The following is a 24,320-nucleotide window of genomic DNA, read 5'->3' on the forward strand; positions in this document are numbered from 1 at the left end:
GCACTCTGGTCATTAGGATGCTTTTTTCCTTTTGCTCTAGAGTTAAAGCATGCAATGCAATTGAAACATTGGTGGGCTAGGAAGGATTAGGTGAACTGGTCTTTACTATCTCAGGCTAATCCCAAAACCACTGGTAACAATGTGAACACACTCATCGACCCCTCCCTCCCTTCCCACAGATGGACCTCTGACCCTCCGGAGCTCCCAGGGGCTGCAACAGTGGGGCAGGCAGCAAGGAGCAGAAGGTGAGCTTTATGCTTCTGATCAGAGTCTCTGAAGATAAATCTACATGACTGAAAAAATGTGTAAATTTTTAAAATTTCATTTTAAAAATTAATTTTAATTAATTTAAATCTAATCATTTACAATTTATTTTTAAATTTAATGTTAAGTTATCTTAATATTTAATTTAATTTTTTAAATTACATTCATTAAACATCAGCATAGTGCAAAAGCGTGACCTGGGTCTAGATGAAATGAACCTCTCGCTTCAGATTTAAATAGGTTTAATTTCAGTTGCAGGCTCCTGTTCTACATACACCAAGGTTCTTGAGGCCCTTCATGGTGGTTCCTACATCAGGGACAAACTTCCTTCTCCTCCTAGTTCTCCTTCTCTACTGCACCCTCCCTTAGAATGAGCTGTCCTGCAGAATTCACTCTCAGGTCTGGCTTCTGGGACAACATACCTACTTTCTGAGAGAGTGTGGGGATCATCAGAGCTTGAACAGTACTCAAGTTCCCAATTACAGAGCAGGCAGGGGCTCTGTCCAGCATGAGATGAAGTTCTGGCTTTCTTTCCTCTAGAGCCTTTTTTCAGCTTCTAGATCCTTCTACTCAAAATCTAGCTTTCTGCTTTTGTTTAGTAAGAAATCTTTCCTGTGTCGGTGACTGCCTCATAGTCTGTGTGACATAGCTCTAAGCTGGGGATGTGGAGTCATGAGTTTTACTCTCAGTTTCTGCCACAGTGGCTCAAATGGTAAAGAATCTGCCTGCAATGCAGGAGATCCAGGTTCGATCTCTGGGTTGGGAAGATCCCCTGGAGAAGGTAATGGCAATCCACTCCAGTATTCTTGCCTGGGGAATCCCATGGACAGAGGACCTTAGTGGGCTACAGTCCACTGGGTCTCAAAGAGGTTGGATGTGACTGAGCGAGTAACACTTATTTTTTTCTGCCAGGAATGTACCATGACCTTGAAAAAGTCACATGACCTTGAACAAGTCACATGACCCCTCTGGGCCTGAGTTTTCTCACCTGTAAAATAAGGAAGCTGAGTTTTCCTACCTTTTAAAACCTCTCCAGCTTTCATTTTGCTAGAAAATAAGTTCCTTCCTCCTCTGGACTCCCAGGGCACGTTATTCATCCTCTGTAGACATTTTATTAGAGGTTATTTCTGTAAAACTCTTCCCCCCACTGAACTATGAGCCTCCCAAGAAGAAAGACTGTGCCCCAGTTATCTTTGTTTCCTCTGTTTCTGGGGAGAGGGAGGAAAGGAGTACTACCAAATGTAGTATTGTAGTAGTACCATTTTAGTAGTACCAAAATATTGGAGTAGTACCAACATTTTTGAGCTCTTATCAAAGGAGAACACTATGAGACACATCATACATAAAGTATTTCTTTTCAAAGCTCCATTGTGACCCCTAACCTGCAGATGAAGCAACCCAGAGTTTCATCATCCCAGATCACAGAGTTGGACCCGAAATAAAATCCAGGTTTTCCTTTTTTGTCCCAGGACCCATCATGAAGATGTAGGGCTTTGCTAAGACTCTCACAGTGTCTAGAAGATTCTCAATAAATACTCATTAAGTGAATGTTAAGTAAATTCCTTTGTTTGACTTTTGGTCATCCTGAGATGGGGCTTCCCTGGTGGTTCAGTGGTAAAGAATCTGCCTGCTATTCCAGGAGACTCAGGTTCAATCTCTAGATCAGGAAGATCCCCTGGAGAGGGAAATGGCAACCTACTCCAGTATTCTTGTCTGGAAAATCCCATGGACAGAGGATCTTGGCAGGCTACAGTCCATGGGGATCTCAAAAGAGTTGGACATGATTTAGTTACTAAACAGCAACAGTAACAAACAACAGCCTGAAATGCCCTTTGATTCTTACCACCACTGAGGTGGGAGGGGGCAGAGTTGAAGCGTGGGGTAGGAGACAAATGCTCAGAGTGAAATTTTATTACAAGGATTCTTTAATTAAGAAGGGGGCAGGGCAGAACTCTTCCTGGGTATGAAGAAATAATGATGAAATATTCTCAAGGTCTGGGTACTTCACCCTGAAGAATAAGCCAAAGCCCTAATTTGCATCATCACTCAAGCTCCAAGTTCATAGAGGACACAATTGTTTACACAGCCCTGGAAGGTCACATTACTCTTTCTTGCTCGAGTGCCCCTCACAATTCCATACGGGCGACAGAAAGAGGAATCTATATCAAAGCTTCAAAGTGTGAGGAGCTTTCAGCTCCAGCAGCCTACAGGGTGCCTGGCCCAAGACCATGGCAAACACCATGGCCTCCAACATGTTCCGCAAAAGGCAGCAATAGTGGAATTGAAATGGATTACTGTCTTCAGGGCACTCTAGTCCAGTACCAACACCTCAGAAAGGCTCTTTGGTTCTAGTTAATTTATCTTAAGCACAAATAAATTCTAAGAGCCAGCTGCGTTAATGTTTGCCTCGGGGAAGAAAGGAAAAAGAAAAGAGCTCATCTTTCCTCAGGGTGCCTTAGGTTGGTGCCTGAAGCTCTTCACCCTCTCAGGATCCACGTCAATCTCCCACAGGGGCAGTTGATACTGTTGTAGCAAGGAGCGCTGCAGAACCGTGAGCAGAAAGAGGTTCATTTCTGTCTAGTGATGAGTTAACGCCTACTTAACTGCAAAGTACCAAATGAATAGCACATTACATTGAGTTCCTTTTTAAATAGAGTACTGCTTTAATGGCCGGTTGGGGGACAGGGCCATTTATGAAACAAACAACAGGTCCTACAATCTCAGAGAGGTGGAGGGTGCTATAAGGTGTCCTATGAATCTAAATGCCATACAGCGGCCCTAAAGTTTGTATTTTTTTGCTGTTTAACCATGTAGTGGATTTTGTGCATCCATTCACCCAAAAAACCTTACCGAGCCCCTGCCATGAGAGGTAGAACACGTGAATCATTAAGAGTGTGGATTCTGGGGACTTCCCTCGTGGACCAGGGGTTAAGAATCTGCCTGCCAATGCAGGGGACACAGGTTTGATCCCTGGTCCTGGAAGATCCCACATGCCGCAGGGCAACGAAGCCCCCACACTGCAAGTGCTGAGAATTCATGCTGCGACTACTGAAACCTGCAGGCCGTAGAGCCTGGCTCCACGGTAAAAGAAGCCACCACAATGACAAGCCTGAGCACCACAGGAAGAGAAGCCTCCACTCACCACAACTAGAGAAAGCCCACATGCAGCAGTGAAGACCCAGCACAACTAAAAATAATTAATGACTTTTAAAAAAGAACGTAGATCCTGAAATCATACTGCTTGGATCTGAACCCGGAAGGAAATAGCTACCAGATAAATCTGTGACTCTGGGCAAATTACTTACATTTCCTGTGCCTCAGGTATCTTACCTGTAAAGTGGGGAAACTAATAGTGCCAATTTCAGAGGGTGGTTTGTGATGATTAAATTAGCTAATATGTAAAGCGCTAGAAACACCTCTGTGACATAGTGAGTGCTGTGTGTTGGTTATCACTGCATGCCAAGTGCTGAAGTCAAACCTGCCACCCAGGCAATTAAGATCCTTAGGTTAAAGATACTGTTACTTAATGGACTGGATTGCTTACGTGGGTGGAAAGGACAAACAACGAAGGGACAAAGGACACCTTTATTGGTGATTTGGGGAAACTTTACAGGGTAATACAGTATTTTTCCAAAAGTCTGATACATGTACACTAGCTAATAAACCAGAAGGTTGTATGTAGTATAGGGAAATTTTTTTCCTTAAAATTATAATATATATGCAAAATCATGTGACAAATATATGTAACACATGAAAAATGTTAATGGATATTATTATTATTTAATAGATTTTGTCTAAAAAAATGAGTTGATTTAAACAGAGAACTTCTAGTTTCTCATAGGATAATGGCAGCTACTTAAATCTAAACTTCTCGTGTATCCCTCAGAGAACAAGTGGACAAGTGGAAGAAGTATAGCTAAAACTGCGGTCTTAGTACATCACCAGGAGACAGAGTATAGTAGATTAGATGATTCGACTCAGTTTAGTTCAGTTCAGTTCAGTCGCGCAGTCGTGTCCGACCCTGCAACCCCATGAACTGCAGCTCGCCAGGCCTCCCTGTACATCACCAACTTTCGGAGTTCACACAAACCCATGCCCATTGAGTCGGTGATGCCATCCAAACATCTCATCCTCTGTTGTTCCCTTCTCCTCCTGCCTTCAATCTTTCCCACCATCAGGGTCTTTTCAAATGAGTCAGCTCTTCGCATAAGGTGGCCAAAGTATTGGACAGCTTCAACATCAGTCCTTCCAATGAACACCCAGGACTGATCTCCTTTAGGATGGACTGGTTCGATCTCATTTCAGTCCAAGGGACTCTCAAGAGTCTTTTCCAACAACATAGTTTGAAAGCATCAATTCTTCAGCACTCAGCTTTCTTTATAGCCCAACTCTCACATCCATACATGACTACTGGAAAAACTATAGCGTTGACTAGACGGACTTTGGTTGACAAAGTAATGTCTTGGCTTTTTAATATGCTGTCTAGGTTAGTCATAACTTTCCTTCCAAGGAGTAAGTGTCTTTTAATTTCATGGCTGCAATCACCATCTGCAGTGATTTTGGAGCCCCCCAAAATAAAATCAGCCACTGTTTCCACTGTTTCCCCATCTATTTGCTATAAAGTGATAGGACCAGATGCCATGATCTTACTTTTTCACTCTCCTCTTTCACTTTCATCAAGAGGCTCTTTAGTTCTTCTTCACTTTCTGCCATAAGGGTGGTGTCATCTACATATCTGAGGTTACTGATATTTCTCCTGGCAATCTTGATTCCAGCTTGTGCTTCCTCCAGCCCAGCGTTTCTCATGATGTACTCTGCATATAAGTTAAATAAGCAGGATGACAATATACAGCCTTGACGTACTCCTTTTCCTATGTGGAACCAGTCTGTTGTTCCATGTCTAGTTCTAACTGTTGCTTCCTGACCTGCATATAGGTTTCTCAAGAGGCAGGTCTGGTGGTCTTGTATTCCCATCTCTTTCAGAATTTTCCACAGTTTATTGTGATCCACACAGTCAAAGGCTTTGGCATAGTCAATAAAGCAGAAATAGGTGTTTTTCTGGAACTCTCTTGCTTTTTAGATGATCCAGCGAATGTTGGAAATTTGATCTCTGGTTCCTCTGCCTTTTCTAAAACCAGCTTGAACATCAGGAAGTTCACGGTTCACGTATTGCTGAAGTCTGGCTTGGAGAATTTTGAGCATTATTTTACTAGCATGTGAGATGAGTGTAATTGTGTGGTAGTTTGAGCATTCTTTGGCATTGCCTTTCTTTAGGATTAGAATGAAAACTGACTTTTTTCAGTCCTGTGGCCACTGCTGAGTTTTCCAAATTTGCTGGCATGTTGAGTGCAGCACTTTCACAGCATCATCTTTTAGGATTTGAAATAGCTCAGCTGGAATTCCATCACCTCCACTTTGTTCGTAGTGATGCTTGCTAAGGCCCACTTGACTTCACATTCCAGGATGTCTGGCTCTAGGTGAGTGATCACACCATCATGATTATCTGGGTCGTGAAGATCTTTTTGCACAGTTCTTCTGTGTATTCTTGCCACCTCTTCTTAATATCTTCTGCTTCTGTTAGGTCCATACCACTTCTGTCCTTTATTGAGCCTATCTTTGCATGAAACGTTCCCCTGGTATCTCTAATTTTCTTGAAGAAATCTCTAGTCTTTCCCATTCTGTTGTTTTCCTCTATTTCTTTGCATTGATCGCTGAGGAGGCAATCATGATCATGATGATTTGACTACTGTTCACCAAATAGTCACTCTCCCTCCCAACTAAGAATCACTACCACCACCATTGACATTGAGCATGGAGATGTGACTTGCTTCAGCCAATCACATGTGGGGAACGTGATGCAGGCAGAAACTTGCTGTGTGCTAACATGGTTGCATTTAGTCTTTTGCCATGAAAAAAATATGCCTTATTTAGCAGCTGGTCCAAAAAAAGATGAGAGACACTTGAATAAGAACTGGTTGTAACCTGCAGGTTGTAACCAAACCCACCCAAACACAGACTACATCACCTTAGTCTCAGTCAACATGCAAAAACATAAGTGAAAAATAAGTATTATGTTTTACTCCTGAGTTCTAGGGTTGTTTATTTGGCACCAATCGTTGACAGACATAGAAATTAGTACCAAACAATATGGTACTGGCACAAAAATAGAAATATAGATTAATGGAACAGAATAGAAAGCCCAGAAATAAATCCACACACCTATGGTCAATTAGTCTATGGCAAACAAGGCAATGATAGTCTCTTCAATAAGTGATGCTGGGAGAACTGGACAGCTACATATGAAAAAATGAAACTGGAACATTCTTTAACACAATACACAAAAATAAATTCAAAGTGGATTAAAGAACTAAATATAAGACCAGATGCTATAAAACTTTTAGAGGAAAACATAGGCAGAACACTCTTTAACATAAATAGCAGCAATACCTTTTTTGATTCATCTCCAGAGTAAGGGACATAAAAACAAAAGTAAACGAATAGGACCAAGTTAACCTCAAGAGCTATGACACAGCAAAGGAAACCACAAACAAAGTGAAAAGACAACCCACAGAATGGGAGAAACTATTGCAAATGATGCAACCAACAAGAGATTAGTCTCCCAAATTTACAAACAGCTTATGCGGCTCAATATCCAAAAAATAAACAGCCCAATCAAAAAAGGACAGAAGATCTAAATAGACATTTCTCCAAAGAAGATATAAAGACGGTCAAGAGGCAAATGAAAAGATGCTAAACATTGCTAATTTTTCAAGAAATGCAAATCAAAACTACAATAAGATACTACCTCACACCAATCAGAATAGCTATCATCAAAAAATCTAAAAACAATAAATGCTGGAGAGAGTGTGAAGAAAAGGGAACCCCGCTACTCTGTTGGTGGGAATGTAAATTAGTATAGCCACTGTGGAGAACAATATGGAGGTTCCTTTAAAAGCTAAAATTATAGCTACTGTATGATCCAGCAATCCCACTCCTGGGCATATATCAGAGAAAAACATGATTCAAAAGGATACATGCACCCCAATTGTTCATTGCAGCACTGTTTACAATAGCCAACACATGGAAGAAACCAAATGTCCATTAACAGATAAATGGATAAAGATGTCGTCCATAAACAATGGAATACTACTCAGCCATCAAGAATGAAATAATGCCATCTGCAGCAACATGATTATCGTACTAAGTGAAGAGATTATGAGACCAAGTGAAGTAAGTCAGACCGAGAAAGACAAATATCACATATTTTGTTTATAAAAGGAAAATTTTAAAAATGATACAAAGGAACTTATTTACAAAACAGAAACAGACTCATGGACTTATGCTTATCAAAGGGGAAGGTTTGGGGAAAGGAACAGATTGGGAATTTGGGATGGACATGTATATACTACTATATTTAAAATAGATAACTAACAAGAACTTACTATCAATATGTGTGTGTATGTACATATATATGTGTGTGTGTGTGTATGTATATATATTTCCTTTTGAAAGAAATTAGTACCAGAAGTGAGATGCTGCTATAAAAAAACCCTGAAATATTTTATATTAATTTGGGGGCTAGGAAGTAGGTGATGAGAAAAATATTATAAAATGACAATAAAAAATAGTGTCTATGTTATACAGTGGCATATTATCCCATAAATATTACCCGCAGTATCTTAGAGAGCAGAAAGTGTACCTAATAAATATTTAGTGTTTGATGAAGTTTTGAGGTAGAACATTGAAAGCATGAACTGGTTGGGACTAGTTGATAAAGTAATGCATGAAAGTGATTAGATCAGAAAAAAATACTACCAGTTGCCAAGCAATATTTAGAAGAAAATTACAGGGTTGGAAAATAGAAGTGCTTATTACTAAATCAAAGATGCTACCATTATGAGACAGCCTCAAAGAAAATGCAAGATCCAGGTATTTCCAGTAAAACATAAGCTCAGGATAAAGATCAAATCAAAGGTGTGGCTATAATACTTGATTTTATCCCTAAAGTGCATGTGTGCGTGCTCAGTCACTCTGCTGTGTATAACTCTTCTGAGACCCCATGGACTGTAGCCCACTAGGCTCCTCTGTCCATGGGATTCTCCAGGCAAGGACACTGGAGTGGGTTGCCATTTCCTCCTCCTAGGTATCTTCTTGACCCAGGGACAGAACCTGCCTTTCCTGTGTCTCCTGCATTGCCAGGCAGATTCTTTACCACTCAGCCACCTGTGAAGCCATGTCCCAGAAAAGATGAAAGTAAAGTCTATCAGATGTTTTCAACTGAAAAAAAGGACCAGTATAAAGCTGGAGAACATGATTCCATAGTAGAATGGTGGGTCCAAATTTGCTGCAATTCAAGTGTAGAAAAAGAAAGGCATGTATCGTGTGTGTGTGTGTGTGTGTGTGTGTGTGTGTGTGTGACTTTTGTCATTTGCGTTGATAGGAATAAAATGATAAAGCAAGAAGGAACTCCCCAAGGGTAGAGCCAAACACAGTAAAGAAGAAAGGTCTTCAGACCTTACAGGAGAGCACCAGGGCCTAATGAAGGAAAATTGCCACCTCCAATATAGAAAAATCTGACAACTCAAGACCAGCAGGATTTCAGAATTTCTATGGATCGGTGACAACATCCTATGTGATTGCTATTTTCTCTCTTTTAAAATTAGAATGTCTGGTGTGTAGTTAGTCAACTTGAGTGCAGGTTACCTGCTTCTGGGCCATCACTGTATACTGGCTACATGTGGAGTGGTGGTAGAGAACAATTTGCCTTCTTAGTTCACAAATCTCTGGATCAAGAGAAGAATCCGAATTCAGATTTGGTGTGGACTATGAGATCCTGGACTTCAAGCTTTACACCATGATTTGGTAAGAATCTGGGGGCTTTTGGGATGAGAGTGAGTTTATTCTGAATATGGGAGGGACATAGATATTTATTTATGAACAAGAGGGAAGCCTATGGTACTAGTGTTCAGAAAATATTCATTTCCTGTCTTTTCCAACTTCCACGGAGAAAACAAGTTTTTCTGCCTCATTGATTTTGGATTCACTCATATGCCTTTCTTTGGTTAGTGAGGTGTGTTGCAAGTAGAGATTTGAAATGCGTTCTCATAGATGGGCTTGGATTCTTGAATTCCTGTCTTTTGTCATGAAACAACATGCTTTCCAGAGCCACAAGGAGGATGAAAGGCACATGGAATAGACCTGGATCCAATCCACATTAAGCTCAGCCAAACTTCAGCAAACCCAAAGATGATTAAGCAAGAAACAAATGCTTTTGTTAACTGCCACATAAGTGATTTCTTACATGATAATAGCTTAGTGATACAAAAAGAAAGTTGCAAGCTTCATTTTACACGTAAGTGGGAAAACAAACCTCTAAACCAGCAGAACCACATCTGTAGCTCATGCTAGAGCAGCGGTTCTGGGGAAGATTATGAAGAAAAGAAGACTGCAGTGTCCTAGAGATGACAGAAGAAATATAAATATTAATTTCAGAAAGTGAAGATTTCATCCTGAGCTGAGAAATGCTGAGAAAATGTCCGGCATAGGAAATCAGACTACTGGCAACTGAGAGCTGAAAATAAGGGTGTTGAAAGGATATATTTTCAAAGCTGGCAGTATTGGAAAGACAAAACTTCTGGGAGAGAAGACAAGTTGAAAAAGAACATGTCTGTATCAGTTATCAATTTACTATCTCGCTGTTCCACACCCACTCTTCCTTGACCCACTTCATGATACTGAAGCTAGACCCTGTAAACATGTCTCTTTTGCCAGCTGACACAAAATAAAGCTTTATCTACAGAGGATGCTGGATTAACACCAAGGTGATAGCCGTATGAGTAGATTCTTCTTCCAGATTCTAGTTTGCCATTTTTTATCCAGCATTGCAGCCTAGTGGCAGTCATGAATCCACTCTAAATGTGCCCTCAGGCCACCCTGTCCCCATCTAGTAATCACTTCTGACCCACTCCAGTGGGCTACTTCTTTGCTAGCTCCAATTGCATCTTCAAACCATCCTCTCCCCGTTTAGCAGCTGGTTCTGGTTGGTGCCAGTGAGCCACTTCCACAGCAGCTGCAGCTACACTCTTGGCAACTGCATCCCCACTTGACCCATTAATTCCAGCAAGTCTTGTCATTACAGGCAGGCTGCACATCCCTCTTTAGTAAATCTGAGTCTCATGCTTGAAGGATATAAGGATGTTCTTCTATGTCCTTAATTGCTTTATTTCTATTTTTCCTCAGCCTAAAAGTAGTAGCTGATATCTTTAACTTGCTTCTTCTAGAATCCTGAGAGTCCTCTTTTATCCCTTAGTAGTTAACTACCTATTACTAGATAACAATTCTTTATATTAGGTTTTCAGTTTCCAATTACTGATATATTTTTTATCTTCTGACTTATCTAGTGTCTCTTGGAGTGGCTTAGTGGTAAAGGGAAAGTAAGAAGTGAGAAGTTGAAAAGAGTTCTACAGAAATAATGGAAGACTCCATCAGAAAGTCAAGAGCGTCCCTCTCCCCAAATAGAAAGATTTTTAAAGAAAGTGTACTTCACTCTATTTAAAAAAAAAAAAAAAAAACAGCAAAGATACATGGCAAGTCAGTCAACTCCTCACTCTCCCCATACAAACCTCTGCTGTTGCTAGTCTAGAAAACTTCCAAAACGTTTAAAAAATAAATGGAAAATATCAGGAAACACCATGCAAAGCTGCTGCAAGAAGAAAATAGAAGTTGAGAGTCAAAACTTCCAAATGATTAAAAAAAAAATTCTCCCCCAAATCAACCATGAAGCAGAGGCAAACTGTAACAGTGCCTCAACATGAATTAAATAGCATTTAAACAGCATTTGTGGAGTAAAGATCTGTTTCAAACAGAAATTCAAAAATCTCAATATAGACTTAGGGGAAAAAAGCCATAAAATGAGAGTTGGCTGGACATGAACTCGGCAAAAAAAAGAAAAAATCAGACAAAATATTCTCAGAAATTAAGACTAGATTATAAAGTGTTCAGGTGAAAATAGATTTGGTTGAAAGGATATTAAGTGAAACTGAGAAGAGAAATGAAAACAGCTAAGAGAATGATTAGAAAATAAATAGGTAAAATGTTTTAGAGAGAAAGTGATAAATGGAAGATAAAGAAAGAAGATCCTACATTTGTATAAGTGAAGATTCCATCGAGGAAAGCAAGACAAACAAAACAAAAATATCTAAACTACACTGCAAGAAAACTTTCCAAAAATAAAAAAAAAAGGAACTGAATCTGCATGTTTAGAGCGTCTATCAGTTCAGTTCAGTTCTTCCCTGGTGGCTCAGAGGTTGAAGCGTCTGCCTCCAATGCGGGAAACCTGGGTTTGATCCCTGGGTTGGGGAGATCCCCTGGAGAAGGAAATGGTAACCCACTCTAGTATTCTTGCCTATAGAATCCCATGGACGGAGAAGTCTAGTAGGCTACAGTTCACAGGGTCGCCAAGAGTCGGACACGACTCAGCGACTTCACTTTTACTTTCTTTCACATTGCAAGAAAACTTTCCAAAAAAAAAAAAAAGAACTGAATCTGCATGTTCAGAGTGTCTATCAGTTCAGTTCAGTCGCTCAGTCATGTCCGACTTTTTGCGACCCCATGAAGTGCAGCACGCCAGGCCTCCCTGTCCATCACCAACTCCCGGAGTTCACTCAGACTCACATCCATCGAGTCAGTGATGCCATTCAGCCATCTCATCCTCTGTCGTCCCCTTCTCCTCCTGCCCCCAATCCCTCCCAGCATCAGGGTCTTTCCCAATGAGTCAACTCTTGCAGTCCAAGGGACTCTCAAGAGTGTTCTCCAACACCACAGTTCAAAAGCATCAATTCTTTGGCGCTCAGCTTTCTTCACAGTCCAACCCTCACATCCAAACATGACCACTGGAAAAACCATAGCCTTGACTGGACTCAGAGTGTCTATATTATATCTCAAAACACCAGAACCCAAATAATGAACACTAGGACATAGCCTAGTAAAATTATTAAGACACTGAAGTTAATAAAACTTTTTTCCTGGGACTGCAGACTTTATAAAAACTAAGTCATTAACAATTCATGGATACCAATTTAGCCTCCAACTTCTCAAAAACTCAGCAGAGCAAGTCAACAATGAGAAAGCAACATTTCCAATAGATCAAGAAATACAAAATTGATGACTTTTTTACATGTAGATTTCACCTTGATACTTTTTTTTTTTTTTAATGGAACTAAAAGTTAACAGCAGATTCTGGGGGAAATCAGAAGACAGCAACAGCATAGTTTTGTTTTTGTTTTTCAATCTTCCTGAGTCCTCACACTAAAACAAAAACAACTAGACAGCAAAACCAAGAGTTCACAGACAATATGAGAAGATTGTTAAAATAACTAACAGGTGTTTATGGGAAAGTTTACGATAAAAGATCCTGAGACAAACACTTATTTTTCCCTCTCAGCTGTGGGTGAGTACAAGTGAACTGCGGTAGGCTCAAAGGTAATGGAGAAGTCTAGCGTCTATAAACTTGCAAAACTGACCACTTTACAACCCTTTCCAAGAGAGACTCAGACTGAAGAGAAATTGCTGGGGTGAGATTAAAATTGAGCAGAATAAGGAAAATAGAGAAAAAAATGCAAACTAAATTGGGAAAGGGTAACACAGCCAGCAGACTTCAGAAAGAGAAGTGCTATTTTTTCAAGCTACCCAAAACCACAGAAGAGAGAGCCTTGTGAAGTTAGACTATCTTGACCTGAATACAGCTTTTTTCCTAAAATTTCAGAGAAGCTAATTTCATATATATAAAAGCATACGAAAAGTATTGAGGTCAAATCCCACACAAATAATTATAAGAAAAAAAAGAAGAATAAAGCCCAGAATAATAAGCCTTCCAGGAAAAAAAAAAATGCCCACAAAGAGATCAAAACGGTAACCTTCCATTTCAAAACTAACTGAAAGACATTTAAAAGTGATAAAAGAGATGAATGAATAACATAAATCAGAACTACAAAAAAACTCAGAAGTGGGGCTACAGAACTCAGGAAATGATAACAAAAGAATAATTCCTCTCAAAAGTGAGAACTAAACAAGAAAGAACACATGGGGGAATAAGAACAACAGACAGCTCCTTAAGAGAAATTAGAGGTGAAAAGAAGCAAGTTTTTAAATCAAATAGGAATAAAGAAAGGAAAAGTGAGATAAAGAGAAAAACATTAAATATAGGCAAAGAAACTGCAGTATACAGATAATAGAAATTCCTGAAAAAAAGAAAGAAAAGCAAAAGATCATCATAATTGGAAAAAAAAGATAATCCAAGGAAATTTTCCTGTAATTAGAAAAAAATATTGAAAAAGCACAACTTATATCTGAGCATATCAACTCAAGGAAGACCTATTCGTACAATTACTTGACTTTAAAAATGGGGGTGGGGGGGGAAGGGAGCAATAACTAGATGAAAAGTGCAAGTGACTTACAAAGGAAAGAAAATTAGATCATTATCAGATTTTTGCCAGCAATGCTTTATGCCAGACTAAAAAAAAACAAAAAAACTCCATCATTTACATTGAGTGAATAACAAGTTAAACTCCGACTTCTCAAACAATGTATGTAATGTAAGACAGACGCAGTCTTCTCAATAAATTCAAGAAACTTAAAACTTGTGAATTTTACTGCATGTAAATTATACTTCAATAAATCGAATTTCTTTTTAAAAATTGAACAACAACAACAAAAAAGATAGCAAAAGACAATGGAGAAACATTAGTAATATAGTCAAGGAAAGAAAGAATGACCCAAGGATTTTACATCAAGCAAGACTAGCCTTCAAGGATGAAGAATACAAACTGTTAGTAACATACAAGAACCCAGAGAATATTGTTCTCATGAGCACCTCTTGAGAAATCTAGCAGAGAACAAGTTTCAGACAACCAAAATGACTATAGCACCTTTTACACAAGCATTAAATATATAAGTTCTCCATCCTTGAAGGTCAGGTGTCCACAGGATAGCAAAGAGTCGGGTATGACTGGAGAGACTCAGCACGCATACACACACAGACTGACTAAAACTCTACCAGGCAAAAAGCCTAGATCTATAACCATAAATTTTAAGTAAAATAAAAGAATGATAGGAGAATCTATAGATTGAAAAATTCATTAAAGACATATCATGTTTCTATAAAGAGCAAGACTCCTATGTTCAGGGATACAAATTAGGATGATAAAACTGTAAGGAAACACCCAAAAAGTTGAGTGGCTACTTGTGGAAGAAGGGAAGGGAGTTCCAGTTGAGACACAAAGCATGGAGGCGGTTCTGAGATAGGTGAAAAGTGAAAGTTAGTTGCACAGTGGTGTCTGACTCTTTGTGACCCCATGGACTGTTGCCCGCCAGGTTCCTCTGTCCATGGAATTCTCCAAGCAAGAATATTGGAGTGTGTTGCCATTTTCTCCTCCAGGGTATCTTCCCGACCCAGGGACTGAATCTGGTCTCCTGCACTGTTGACAGATTCTTTACCAACTAAGCCACTAGGTAGCAAAGTTCTATTTCTTGATCCAACATAGAAATAGACCTTGACATATATTTCAAAGATGTTTGCCTTCATTAATTAATGCATTTGTTTGTGTGGCTTTCCATCTCTGTTTTTCATCTATGAAATGTTTCTTTTATGTTGGGGAAAGGAAGTTGAGTTAAATAATTAATAAATAATCATTCAGGCAACATGTGGGTTTGAAACAAAGTCATGAGAGTACCTTGCTGCCTAAGGTTAAAAAAACACTAAAATAGTGTTTAAGAGCTCAGGTCCTGGAAAGCCAAAAATTGGAGTTGAAATTCCCATTCTGTTAACTATTGACTGTATGATTTCTAACCTTTGATGTCTTCACCTAAGAATCAATATAATCGTAACCACCTAATAGAATTGTTGCAAGGTATAAATGACATAACCCACATAAAGCACTCAGCCAATTGCATGCCACATGCTAATCACTCAATAAAAGATACTTGTTGTTATTGAGGTTATTGTTTGGGGTAATGAGAGAAACTTTTATCCAAGCGTGATTTTCATGGCTCACTGGGGATTCTGTGAGAGCACTTTTGATATCTGTTACAGCAACTGAAGTTTTTTTTCCTTCTCTGCTGCTCCAATGATAGTCCTGAGAAAATTCTGACTTCATTTCTTTAAAGACTAAATGCTTCGGGATACATAGGAAAATGCAAAGTGTTATAGATTTCCAAACTATATTAAACTAATATAACTTGTTGCCCAACTGCCACAGGGATCAGCATGGCAGTAACTACTAGATTGATGGGGACCAGAGAATTTGTGAGAACTCATTTAGCCTATGGCTAGTATGCCTACCATCTCCCCTGGTGTTAGGAGACAATAGTTATGCTAAGTCTCCCAGGTTGGGTCAATATTTGGAGATGTGGCCTCTAAAGCAATTACCCTGCTCAGCACACTGACACATTTGTCAGTTTTATTACATATATATGTAAAGTGCATGGCCCATCTGTATTCAGCAGCCAACTGCTCCAACTGACCCATCCTGCATCTCTGCCTGTTACCTAATTCCAGCAGCAAGTAGGGAGATGCCCTCTGGGATGTAACGTTTGCAATTAGTTTTGGTCCACTTTGGCCTAAGGTATAAGGTGTATAGGGTTATTTTATAAGCATCGCCACTTTCTATACCCTGCCCTTGGGGGGTATACCTTCTATTCCCATTTCCCCCACCTGAATTTTCACAGCCAAATCAGCTCATGTCTGTTCTTATTTCACATCTTTTACTTTGCCTGTTAAATTTTGCACAGTGCTTTCCTCCTTGTCATTTCAACTGTGTCAGGCAAGGATTATTAACCTCTTTTATTTTTTACAAAGAATCCCATCACCTGGTGATTCATGCTTGCCCAAAGTTCCACATGGCAGGGCTGGGACAGGTGCAAACCTCTCTCCATTACACATCTTATGTCTCTGATTTCCTTTCACTTCCACATGTCCTGCAGACACTGCATTCTCTTACAGGTGAAATTGAAGATATTTTATTTATGTACATACCTATTTATTTATAAAATTTTTTTAATTAATTAATTTTGTGTGTGTGCTGGATCTTTGCTGCTGCGTGGGCTCTTCTCTAGTTGCAGCAAGCAGGGGCTGCTCTCCAGTTGCAGTGCGTGAGCTCCTCATTGCCGTGGCTTCCCTCGTTGTAGAGCATAGGCTCTAGGCATGAGGGCATCTGTAGATGCAACTCCTGGGCCCTGGAGCACAGGCTCCATAGCTGTGGGGCACGGGCTTAGTTACTCCATTGCATTGGGATTTTCCCAGACCGGGAATGGAACCCAGGTCTCCTGCATTGACAGACGGATTCTTTACTACTGAGCCACCAGGGAAAGCCTACTTAGCTATTTATGTATATGTCTATTTACCTATTTGTTGGTTGGTTTATTTTACATATAATTATATAACTATCTGATAGAAAAATAAATATGTAATTAAATACAATCTAAAAACAATTACTAGACATTTTTAATAAGTAATGAAACCAGATTTGCAAGAAAGTGTCATCATAAAAAATACATATACTTCTAAAACTCTATCAATGCTGACTTTTTCCTTTTTTCTTGGGAATGTATTCCATTTTTAATCCAATTACAATGATTTTTTAAATAGTTGAAATGTTCACAAAAGTATGAAAGCTAATGAACATTTGTGTACTCAATACCCAAATGTCATCCATCTTCCCTTCAGATTTTTCCTTTTCTTGAAATGAAGTTCAGAGGAAAGGTTGAAGGCTCCTTTGTTCTCTTTTTCCAGTGATATTCCTCTCCCATCCCACAACAAACCAGTATCCTGAGGGTAGTTTGTATCTTTTCCATTCATGTTTTAAAATATTTACTATGCATGCATTTATCCGTGACTGACATTCATTTATATAAAATCTTTATACAAATAGCACCATCAGCCTGTATTTATCAACATACCATTTGATTCTTCCATTCAAGACGATGTTTTTGAGACCTATAATAGGTGAGATTAATCCTTTTCATTTTTGTGTCTACTAATATGTTTGAGCTTATTTATATCTTACTTTGCTTTTTTTGTTTTTCGTATTTTTTGTGCTTCATTGTCCCTCTTTTCCACCTCTTGTTAAATTAATAAAGTTGTCTTAGTCCTAATTTTCCTCATTTACCACCTTGGAACCTGTAGATTATATTTCTGGTTTTTTTTTAATTGTTATTCCCAACTGTTTTAACAAACACCCTATTTATATAAAGCATAAAATTATTTCTATCTTCCTCTTTAACAAAACAAAGACTTTACCATACTTTAACCAACTACTGAAAACTACCTCCCACTGCTAGAATTTATTTCTGCCTTTCCTAAAAAATTGGAGTACACATGTTCCCCATCCTGAACCCTCCTCCCTCCTCCCTCCCCGTACCATCCTTCTGGGTCGTCCCAGTGCACCAGCCCCAAGCATCCAGTATCTTGCATCGAACCTGGACTGGAGGGTTCAGGATGGGGAACACATGTATACCTGTGGCAGATTCATATTGATATATGGCAAAACCAATACAATATTGTAAAAGTTAAAAAATAAAAAAAAAATTTTTTTAAGTAAAAAAAAAATTGGAGTACAGTTGCTTTACAATGTTGTATGAGTCTCTGTTGTACAGCAAAGTGATTCAGCTATATACATGTATATATCCTCTCGCCCTTCAACCTCCATCCCACACTTCACCCCATCCCACCCCTCTCAGTCATCACAGAGCACTGAGCTGAGCTCCCTGTGCTAAGTCACTTCAGTCGTGTCCGACTCTGTACGACCCCACAGTCGGCAGCCCAGCAGGCTCCGCCATCCCTGGGATTCTCCAGGCAAGAACACTGGAGTGGGTTGCCATTTCCTTCTCCAACACATGAAAGTGAAAAGTGAAAGTGAAGTCGCTCAGTCGTGTCCGACTCTTAGCGACCCCATGGACTGCAGCCTACCAGGCTCCTCGGCCCATAGGATTTTCCAGGCAAGAGTACTGGAGTGGGGTGCTATTGCCTCCTCCGGAGCTCCCTGTGCTGTACAGCAATTCCCTACAGGCCAGCTATTTCACACACTGTAGTGGATATATGTCAATCCCACTCTCCCAATTCATCTCACCCTCCCACTTCCTCCTCCTGTATTTCTACTTCTTTATACATTACCGATTTTTACACTAATCCATAGTTGAGTACATTAACGTGTTTTACTGGTTCTCATGTAAAATTTTACTGGAGCTCATGTTCTTTTTTGCTTTCTTCTAACTCAGGATTTCTCAGCGGTGGCACTATTCACATTTTGAATGGACTCTTTCAAGCATTCTAATAATAGATTCCCTTCCTCCCTCTTTACCTATCCCAATTTCTGTGCCATCCTCAAAATTTGCTTTCTTTGTTAGCACATTTTCATTGGTTTAATAATTAATTTTAAAAACACTGAGATTTTGCTATGTTTTAGGTCTGGACAAGACTCTTGAGAGTCCCTTGAGCAGTAAGGAGATCAAACCAGTCAATCCTAAAGGAAATCAGTCCTGAATATTCATTTAAAGGACTGATGCCAAAGCTGAAGCTCCAACACTTTGGCCACCTGAGGCGAAGAGCTGACTCTTTGGAAAAGACCCTGATGCTTGAAGGCAGGAGAAGGGGGCGACAGAGGATGAAATGATTGATGGCATCACTGACTCAATGGACATGAGTTTGAGCAAACTCTGGGAGATAGTTAAGGACAGGGAATCCTGGTGTGCTGCAGTCCATGGGATCAAAAAGAGTTGGACACAACTGAATGACTGAACAACAACAATAAGGCTCTAAGATGAGAATATATATCCATGATTCAGATGCCAATGGTATTCCGAAGAAGCTTAGCATAAAATAGTAGTTAATGCATGTACAGAAATAATACACTCTGAGGATGCAGAGAAGGGGGAAGGTTCATGGAAGAGGCATCATTTGAACAGGATCTTAAAGGATGGGAAAGATTTGGACATGAGATTAAAGGAAAAGAATCCAGGTTAAAGAAGAATTATCAGTGATAACACACTTCCTTCCTAACTACAGCTCCCAGTCCTTAGGGATAGGAACCAGATGTCTTAGTTTTATATCCCTCACAATGCTTTACGTGGGTCCATATAAAAAAGAGTGCAATAGACACTGAATGAATAATTTTATTAAATATAGTGTGAAATGTTTCCCCACAGCTTGATCTCTAACTCAGGAAATGTGTTACACGTTTATTAATTCATTCTAGCAACATTTATCAGTGCCTAATATATGTTAGCCACATGAAGGGTAATGATGTAGAAATGAGCAAATCAGGCATTCCCAGCAAATATCTCAGTCTCTTGGAGGGCCTCAGGCCCTGAGGCTGGAAGTATGCTGGGAGTTCAGCATTTAGCCCTTCCATGTGGAGGGAATCAGGGCTTGCATCAAGCAATTGCAAGCCTCTAAGTTCACAGCCCTCCCAACCCTGGCACTTCCTACTGACACTGAAGAGTCTTTTGTTACAAATATGAGGGATTTTCTAGTGAGAAAGCCGCCTAGGGGCACATTCGCCCTGGGCCATCTCCCATTTGGCTTTACCCAGGGAACTGATGGGGTGAACAACCGCAGAATGAGAGCCTGAAGGGCAGCCCTGGAGGCAGGGGCTTTGTCTCCAAGCCACACAACCAGCTGTTCTTCAGACACTCTCTGCCCTCTTGTGTTTGAACTTGTGTTCTCAGAGGCCATCTTGCTCCCATGCAGCTGATATCAGGAAGCCAAAACAGTTATTCAGTTACAAAGATTGTGTGTGCACACATACACATGTGTTTGTTGTTTCTTTAATCTAACCCCTAAAAAAATAAATGTGCCAACCGGCTTTCCCCAATTTTTTACCTAAACCTACCTTCTGTTAAAATAAAAAGGAGACCAGGCTTAAAAATCCCCCAGAGAAAATCAGTTCAGCAACATAATAAACAAAATAATCTAGTCTATTTCATGAACATAAGTCAATCTTACTGTATTTTAAATGATTCTTATAATTATAAATAAGACTTAGGTTATCTTCCTGGAGTGATAAAAGATAATCGTTTGGAACCAATCTCCCACCATCTGGAAACCCCCATTGTAATAACCAATCATTAAAAAGATTAAATAACTTTCTCCTTTTCACTTTATAAGGTGTCAGGTAACATCATGCCTCTGAGTTTCAGACCAGTTTCACTTTTGAAGTTTCTCTGTTCACAAATGGTTTGTTTGCTGCTAATCAAATATTCATATCAAGTAAAGCTCTCTGAATTGTCTTTGACAATACAGAGGCTCATAAGTTTTTAGCTTGAAAAAATTCTTCATCCGTTGACTACACTATATTTTAATTCTGAACACCCCGCTACCAAAAATAAAACCCTTGAATTAAACCTTCTGCCAAACCTAATCACAAGACACAGTCCTAGGGTCAAGAATGGCGAGTTTTGGTAGAACAGGGAAATGAAGTCACAGCTAGAATTTGGACAATGTAGGTCTGAATTCCGACTGTGCAACTTTTAGCAGCGTGTGTGGATGTGGACTGAGATGATGTGCATGTGAACTTACACTCTCTGGACTCGTTTTTGCATCTGTAAAATAGGAACAATAATGCCACAATGCAACAACGGGGTTGCTGTGAGGGTTAAAAGCGCGCCTGCTAAATCTTTAATAACTCGTGACAATTTTATTCTTCTTCTTATAATTACTACAGCCGTCCAGTAGCCGGCTCCAGGGCTGCAGGAGCTGTTGGTTCCTCCCACTCTCCATCTGCTTCCTCCGGAATCTGGGAAAGGGGCCCCTGGGCTCGGACTAGAGAAGGGGGCGTGGTCAGGGTGCAGCTCCGCCCAGTCTTCCCCCTCTGAGCCCAGGCCCCACTTGCCCAAAGACAGGGCACACATCTGGCCCAAAAGACACAGATCCGGGCCGCGGAATCGGCCTCACCAGTCTAGATACCTTCCTTCCTACTGCGCGGTTTTGATCAGCAGGTTGTAATTTATCCAAGCTGCTGTGAATGTGGAAAACCCTCAGTTCTCACATTCTTGAAAAGCTGGCCCTGGGTCTTTAAACTAATGACGCCTTTGTAATTCACCCAGAAGCTCACTGTCCCCGCTTCCCAGACAACCGGCAGGTGCGGAGTCACCAGGGATCCCACTCCCAGCCCACCATACCTGGTGGAATGTGCTCACCAGGCCGGGGGAGGGGGACCCGAGAGGAACCCGCTGTTTCCTGTATCCAGTCCTTCCCTGGCCAGAGCGCTTCGCAGATGGGGTGTGCCTTCTGTCTCCCGCAGCCTGGACGCCGCGTTCTTCACAAACCCGACATGAATTAACAGCAGTCCCTGAAAACGAGCGCTCATTGCTCTCCCTGTTTTTCCGCCCCCACTCCCAGCCGCTTTCTCTCCACCTCAGGCATCTTCACAGCCTGCCTGATTAGAGTCAAGAAAACCCACGAAACTGGCCTTGTGAACATCTGGAAAGCATCTGTCTGCCATGGTGTAAATGACTGCAGGTGGTGCTGGGAGGAGAGAGTTAATAATACTAATGAATAAGCCTAATTGATTATTAAGCACTATTAGCCTGGCAATAATACCACCTTGGCATTCTGCCAATCCCTGCGTCTTGGTTTCAGGCAATCCTTACTTTTCTGGGGATCAGGAAATGCAGGATGGATCAGAATGTCTGAACTAGAAAACTGCAGCAGACTCTGGATACCAAGAGAAGTAAATGTGAGTAATGTAAGTATTTAAAATGTATACATCAATTGCATCCCCAAGGATCTCCAAGCATCAGAGCAGACTGAACCTGATTATGAATTTGTCTACCACCTCTTAACTTCATAGTTTAGCTACATGAAAGTGAAAAGTGAAAGTGTTACTCGATCTGTCCTGCTGGGCTTTTGCTATCCCATGGACTGTAGCCCACCAGAATCCTCCGTCCATGGAATTCTCCAGGCAAGAATACTGGAGTGGGTAGCCATTCCCTTCTCCAGGGGATCTTCCCGACCCAGGGATCGAACCCAAATCTCCAGCATTACAGGCAGATTCTTTACCATCTGTGCCACCAGGGAAGCCCTTAGCTACATGGCATGTAGCTAAGCCTCATACAAATACACAGTCAACTTGGAGAGTCAGAATGAGCTAGATTCTACTCACTGCTGTGGTAACAAACATCCCCCACTACTCATTGGTCTACAGTAGCAAAGGTTTCTTTCTCACCCATTCGACTCGTCCACCCCAGAAGGACAACACTGTGCTCCCCATCTCTACTCTAGGTCCTAGGTCGACAGAGAACTTCTGGTTGGAAAAAAAAAATCTCATGGCAGAGGAAGAAGAGATCATCGGGACCCATAAGCTGGATCTTGAAGTTTCTGTCATTTTTCATTTCCATCTCATCAGCCAAAAGAGTCACATGACCAAGCCTGGTAGGTATCCTGGGTGAGGGCCAATTTGGGTGACTCCACGTGGCTATGTGCTATATGCCTGTTTACCTGTGAGTTCCCCTCTAGGGTGACACATGCTTCTCTGAGTGCATCCTGTTTTCCTTCTCCAAGCCTTTTGGAGAAACAGATATGAGATTCTGTTACATGAGCATACCATACTTTGGCCATAAGTACACTATCGTGTGTGATTATGAGGAATATCCAGGCTTCATGATGAACTAGGAAAGGAAAGAGATACCTACCCTTCCCAGAAAGGCTAATGTTTTGCTCTGTCTGGAGAAGAATGATAAATCTGCGAGATGGTGAATGTCGTGAGAAAAGGGCAATCTTATGAGTTTGTGGTACATTGCTGTGGTACCCTGGGGAATCTAATACACCCTACTTTGAGCTCTTCACCTAGATCCACTCAACTTAAGTCTTTAACAAGTGCTCCCTTGTATGACACCAGATGATTTTCTTCACATTGGGCTCTGGAACATGGACTAGCAACCAAGCCTGAGGGCCAAATCCAGCCCAAGGCCAGTCTTTATAGTCTTTAAGCTGAGAATGCTGTTTTATGGTTCTAACGAGAGGAAGAAGGAAGAGGAGGGAAGGAAGAGGACAAGATGGGGCGAAGTTAAGGAGAAGCACGGAGACCATATGTGGCCAGCAAAGCCTCAAATTGTTACTATTTGGCCCTTTTCAGAAAATACAAAGAAACTCTTGTATCAAGTTCATAAAATAGTTTAGGATGAGAATCTATGTTATCTGCAACAACTCATACAAAGCAGATCATTTTTTTAAGCAGCAATTTTTAAAAATATTTATTTATTTGGCTGCATCAGGTCTTACTTGTGGCACACAGTATTCTCATTGCCACCCATGGGTTCAGTAGCCCTGAGGCATGTGAGATCTTAGCTCCCCTACTAGGGATCGAACCTGCGTCCCCTGCATTGAAAGGGGGATTCTTTTTTTTTTTTTTTTTTTTTTGAGTAAAAAAAAGTTTATTTTAGTAGAAAAATTGAGCAAGAACTACAGAATTTCCAAATATTCCCTCTTCCCCAGCCCCCAAGTTTCCCTATTTTTAACATCTTCTACTGGTATGGTACCTTAGCTACATTTGATTGTTACATTATTTAAAACGTTATGTATTATTATGTAGGTCCATAGTTTACATTAGGGTTCAGTTCTTTGCATTTGCACAGTTCTATCATACCAAATGTATGTCATAAAACTTTACAGTATCATACAGAATACTTCCACTGTCCTAAAAATCTTGGGTGCTGTTTTCAGTTGCCAATCCCTATCAGCCTGGTCTCCCATCAGAGTAACTTCACCAGCCCCCTAGACCAGCATGGCTGGGACCTAAGTAATCAGTAGTGGTCTTGCTATTATCCCTTGGGGACCCCAGACCTGCTCTCCTTTTGCTGGCTAACAGGAAGGCCCTCGGGCCTTGCCCTAAAGAGACTTCGGGTTCCACACTGGCTGGAACCTCCTCTGGGTGACTCAAAGAAGCATCTAAAATACTCAGGGTTCAGCATATGTGGACTCCACAGGAAGTTTTCCTATAGGGTCAGAGAAGTTGAAAATGCAGTAGAGTGAAAGAACCAGCTTGTTCTTTCTAGATCACCAGATT

This window comes from Bos javanicus, chromosome 5 (assembly GCF_032452875.1).
Source record: "Bos javanicus breed banteng chromosome 5, ARS-OSU_banteng_1.0, whole genome shotgun sequence".
NCBI lineage: Eukaryota > Metazoa > Chordata > Mammalia > Artiodactyla > Bovidae > Bos > Bos javanicus.